We start from the raw sequence: 6,000 nt of genomic DNA, 5'->3' as shown, positions 1-6,000 counted from the left end.
TCCTATTAAGAATGAGAACATACATCACGCTTCATATTATTAGGTAACCTGCTATTAACAAAATCAACTTACGTGGAACTGTTTCAGCCTGGATACATATTGGTATTGTACAAAGAAAATACAACGTGCGTATGATATTGCATCAAGCCATTAAGGAATTTGAAGCGAAGTTTTTATACGCCCGTCATTAGACGGGACACATTATGTTGCAGGTCTGTCTGTGCGTCTGTCCGGCTGGCTTGCTGTTCGTCCGTTATTCCGTCCCGAATTATGTTTTCCGGACTTTTTTCCATAACAGATTCATGTACAACTTTAAAATTTGATCACACTATCTCCCTCAATAATTGTAAGAATGGAGTTGTATTTCAGCTGGATTAGTTCATCCTTGACCTACTTTAGGGCTATAAGTAGGTCAAACAGTTTTCGGAACTTTTTGTCGTCACAGATACAGATCTTGCCCTAAAATATACACATAAGCTTCTTTTGAGAGAAGTGCAAGTTCAGTTTGCATTTCAGCTGGATTGTTTTGTCCGTGGGTGACCTACATACGGACTAAAAGTAGGTCAACAGTTTTGCGGGTTTTTTCTAATAGGATGCAGATATTGCCCTGAAATAGTCAAAGGCTTCCTCTCAAAGGAAGACAAGTTTAGTATGCATTTCAGCTAGATTGGTCCATTCTTTACCTACTTCTGGACGAAACATAGATCAGACATTCTTCCGGGCCTTTTTTTAATTAGGGATACATATATAGCCCTGATACTTAGTCAAAGGCTTCCTCTCATAGGAATACAAGTTCAGTTAACATTTTAGCTAGATTGGTTTATCCTTGACATACTTTTGGACTAAAAATAAGTCAGACAGTTTTCCGGGCTTTTATTTCATTATGGATATAGATATTGCCCTGATATTCAGTCAGAAGCTTCCTCTCGGAGGACGGCAAGTGGAGGTAGCATTTCAGCTGGATTGGTGCACTATGATTTTCAGTACTGTGTGGGTTAAAAAAGGTCAACAGTTTTCCGGATTTTTTTTTGTATGGTCACAAGTTTTGGTATTTTCTCTGAAATTGAGTCACGACCTCCCTTTAGTTTACATTTCAAACATTTCAACTTAATTGGGGCACCATGACCTACTTCAGGGCTAAAAGTAGATCAAATGGTTTTCTGGACGTTTTATCATCATGGGTAGATATTGTTCCGACAATTTGTTTCAGCCTCACTATCAGAGAAATACATAATCAGTTCACATCAGTTCACATGTTAGATGGGTTGGTTCACCACGCCCGACTTTAAGGCTTGGATGGCATTTGATCAACATTTTTTATTATTTGAAGTACTTTTCACACGGTTATAAATTTTCTTCATTCTTCAAAATTCAAGTGTTCAAGTGTTCATTTGTTTCTGAATCTTTGCTAAACGTGATCAAAATATCATTAAAACACGTGCACACTTGGCGTCCTTGCATAGGAATTTTGTTTCCGTCCACATGAATAATAACAGCAAGATGAATCATTAAGGATTTCTTATATGTAAAATATTCAGAAGAGATTCTGAATGTTCTCTTCTTGTTTTTATGTCCAGTGTCATATCCCTCAAAATGCGAAAATTGAATTGAAATCATTTTATTAATATTCATTCATTGATTGATAAAATCTACAGAGTTTTAACTTGTACACTAAGTATAGGGAATATACAGAAAGAATAAATTTACTGTCAGCAGTAGCTTTCAAATAAATATGTGGAAGAACATATGTTAACATTGAAGTTTAATCGCATTTAGAGTCTGATTTGTAGTCATGTTTAAAAGTTTGATATGACTTCAATGTTGCCATCTTAACCCATATCTATATAATTAGGTTTAGAGTCTGATTTGACTTCCTGTTTGAGCAAATACATGCATCTGTATAGTCACGTTCAGCATATGGTTTGACTTCAATGGTTTAATGACACACACAATTGTAATAAAAGTACACGATGTGGGTTATTTTTTCCGTTTAGGTTCCGTTGAGAATTTTCCACTGACATTGAGACATTATCACCTCTAGGTGAAGTACCACAAAGTTAGACCTATGCTTTGCGCTCAGTGTTGTAGCAGTGATGGTTCTTGAACATACCAAAGCCTGCTGTCACACGGGATCCGTGTTGGAGGTCATATCCAAAAACCAGTGATTGCCTTTGTTTGACGAAGGAGCAGTCAGTATATATATTAGATCATAGGTTTGACACGGCCATGGTAGAAGTGGGATACACACTGAATAAAATAGACAGCCATCATTATTAGTGAACATTAGATATAAAAGTCAGTAATAAAAAAGTAGTGGAAGCTAAATATATTGGTAATCTAAATGCATTGAGCACTGAATATAATACTCACAATAATTTATTGAACACTGAATGTAATGGAGGAAAGTGAAATGAGCACTGAATTCAACACTTAGTCATTACACTGTAGCTAAAACTCAAAAGTGGTGTCCACTATCAAGATTTATTGATGGCTCATCAACTGCGACACAAAGCTACACATATATCTCTCAGACACCTGGTCCAATCTTTGGTATGTATTGGAGTCAATTTTTGACCAAATTTGTATTCTTTGTGGGGGATTGATCATTGTTCATTATCATCATCTTTCATCCCGGCAAACTCGAAATAAAAGATGCAACAGGGCCCTCAACATCTGCTTCATACTTGGATATTTTATTGAAAATGGATATCAATGGCAAAATATCAATTCAACTTTATAACAAACGGTATAATATCAGCTTACCAATCGTTAACTTCCCGTATCGATGTAGTAATATTCCATTATAACTTGCACATGTTGTTTATGTCTTTTATCTGATTTGATACGCACGAGCTTGCTCTGTGTATGATCATTTTTAAAAACAATAGACTTAGGCTACTGATAAATAAGTTGATGGTGCAGGGGTTTCAATATTTTCGTTTAAAGTTTGCATTTTGCAAAATTCATTACCGTTTGAAACTGTTATTTACCATTACATACCGCCATTATAAAAATGCTATTGAGGTAGTTGATTACACACGGATTTGAATATGGGTCACTTCGTTTACCCGAGCAAAATAATGACTGGTGCGACCAGTCAACAGAGGATGCTTACTCCTCTTAGGCACCTGTTCTTACCTCCCGTATGCCCAGGGGTACGTGTTTGCCCTACTCTGAATTTGTATTCCTAATAAGAGTTTTGAGATTGGTCACTTATTCGTTCTCTTTACCATTTCATTTTTCATTCTGCGAATTCCTGGAGTGATAGTTGTTGTATATGGCGCTGTTGGGAATCGTTGACAATGAAGCAACCAGATGAAGTGATACTGCTCTGATTATCACACGTGGCAGATTGACAGGGGATAATTACTCCTCCTAGACACATATCCTCACCTCTGGTATATCCAGGGGTACGTGTTTGCCTTACTCTGAATTTGCTTTCCCAATTAGAATTTTGAGATTGGTCAGTATTCGTTCTCTTCACCCTTTTCATTTTTCATTCTACAAATCCCAGGAATGATAGTTGTTGTATATGGCGCTGTTGTGAATCGTTGACTATGAAGCAACCAGATGAAGTGACACTGTGCTGATGATATCATGTGTGATATACCTCTGGTGTGTCCGGGGGTCCGTGTTTGCCCAACTATCTATTTTGTATTGCACGTGGGAGTTATGAGATTGATCACTGTTCGTTATTTTCACCTTGCATCAAAAGGTCGAGCTAATCGGGAATACTTATTACTTAAAATGTTAGGGTATATAGGACAATGTCCGACCGACATCAGTAACTCTAAGGTGCCTGAATATGAAATAATAAACCTATGCTATAATACCCAATTTAGAGATTACCTGACAAAAAGTCTACAATGACCATTTTGTTCAGGTGAACGTCTATTTGCTCTAGATCAAAGCAGCTCAATTTCGAAAGAAAGGAAATACCAAGTTTGAAATTCTGAACATCAATGATCTCCAGGTTTGATAAGTATCCACCCATGTATCAGTGAAAGTAAGGGTATTGGCTTCAGTTATTGATCGCCATACATGGTCAATATTTTCTTACTCAATCTAGTGCGTAGAAAATTTAAGTTAATGGTCAACGTTAGGGAAAAGGTTGACGTAGATTCGTTTTGTTAGATATATTTCAGATATGAGAAAAACCTAACCATTTGAGCAAAAGTTCAGACTTAAGCTTAAGATTTGCCTGATTTTTTTCGCCTGGTGTTCAATATGAAGAACAAAATTATTGCACCATGTATCAATTTTTTGAGATATGAAAGAAGTACGATATCTTCTCAAACCATCACCCAAAATTAATAGCTATCGTAGAATCCTTATGAGACTTGTGTTTATTTCGTAAGTTTGATTTGTTTCATAGTTATTCTTAGGCCGTTCTGGTCATACTGATTTTGACTACGGATTGCTCCGCTTGCCTAGCTGTGATTCTACCTCTGATGTTTCAAGGAATCTGTGTTGTCCCTACTCTCGATTTTATGTTCTTTATGGAATTTATGAAATTAATCACCGTTGGTTATATTCATCATTTCATACTGATAATATCATTCAATAAAATCTTATATATCAAAAGAATAAGTGACCATTCTACAGGTCAGGATGATATGGACGGAGCCTTATTTTATGGTATCTTTTGTCACGTAACAAAGTTGCGAGTTACAAAGTTGTGTCAGTTAAGTTATTCAATCTATAACGACCATATTCCATATCAAATATATGGATTGTGGGATTTTTGTAATCATATCATTTTGAAAGGTTCATTAAATAGAATTAATTCTCCATAGGACAATTCTAAATTTTGTTTACTGCTTCATTTATTTTACTTTAGCATTGAAATCTATGGGAAGAGCATGTTTTATTAAAACATTTTTAAAAGAAATTAGGTTTTCATACAAATATATTGGTAGAAAGTTACATACGCTTATCTTTCATGAAAATATGAAACGAAATTAATCATATACCTCATGTTTTTATAAAATTAGATTTTTCTTAATTTTACAAAGGGCAGATAAGTCTTGAAAAAGTCTCATGTGCAAAAAGGTCAGCTTTTAATAATTCACCAGTCATGGGAGTTTCTTCTACTTCACTTTCATCATTATTAAAGAGAACATTTTTGTTGATTTAAATCCTTTAAATCTTTGGTTCATTATCTTTTCTTTATACATTGGATACCTTACGTACCTTGAGTGAAACAATGCTCTCAGGAAGTGTTTTAAAAATAACGGACGATTTTTTTTTTGATTCTTGCTATTTGATCCCATTATATATTAAACACTATTGATACAAACAGTTCTATTTTAATTTCCTTTATTTATATCAAAGCATGAAATAACTTCAATTAGCCATACAGGACTCACGGTGGGTGTGACCATCCAACAAGGGATGATTACTCCTCCTAGGCACCTTATCCCACCTCTGGTGTGTCCAGGGGTCCGTGTTTGCCCAACTATCTATTTTGTATTGCTTATAGGAGTTATGAGATTTATCACTGTTCGTTATCTTCACTTTGCATGTGCACAATGTAAAACTTATACGGTACCAATTTTGATGCACCAGATGCGCATTTCGACAAATAATGTCTCTTCAGTGATGCTCAACCGAAATGTTTGAAATCCGAAATGACTATGAAGTTTTAGAGCTAAATATATAATTTCTGGTTCATGCTGTTTTTATTTGTCTTCCCGAATTCACATAATTTATCTATATTTGGATTTCAAAGCTATTGAATATCTGTAGTATACAGCCGGAAGATACTAGATAAATCCACTTGATGAGGCCCAAGTTATCAGTGTTTTCCTTAGCTATGTAAGAATCAATGGCTTCGTGAATGCCATCAAATAGAATTTGCTTTTCCAATGATTTTACTTTTGATATATGATTATTTGATTGGTTTCCCCATCAATGCTTTGTAGTTGTACACAATGCGCACATGGATACAGATAATTATAGTTCATGCACGACTGGGAAGTCTGAATTAGAAGATGTTAA

General features: G+C 35.3%; 1 protein-coding gene across 1 annotated transcript in view; it reads right to left on the bottom strand.

The window, feature by feature from the left end:
• Positions 1-830: 830 nt before the first annotated feature.
• Positions 831-6,000, bottom strand: part of LOC125677662 (uncharacterized) — a 91,286-nt gene continuing 86,116 nt past the window's right edge. The window contains exon 7 of the mRNA XM_056157559.1: positions 831-2,247. The gene's annotated coding sequence lies outside the window, so the exon portion shown is untranslated. The remainder of the gene's footprint in view (positions 2,248-6,000) is intronic.

This window comes from Ostrea edulis, chromosome 3 (assembly GCF_947568905.1).
Source record: "Ostrea edulis chromosome 3, xbOstEdul1.1, whole genome shotgun sequence".
In the NCBI taxonomy this organism is placed as follows: domain Eukaryota; kingdom Metazoa; phylum Mollusca; class Bivalvia; order Ostreida; family Ostreidae; genus Ostrea; species Ostrea edulis.
The sequence above is the reverse complement of the archived record's forward strand: the minus strand, read 5'-3'. Positions and strand labels throughout refer to the sequence as shown.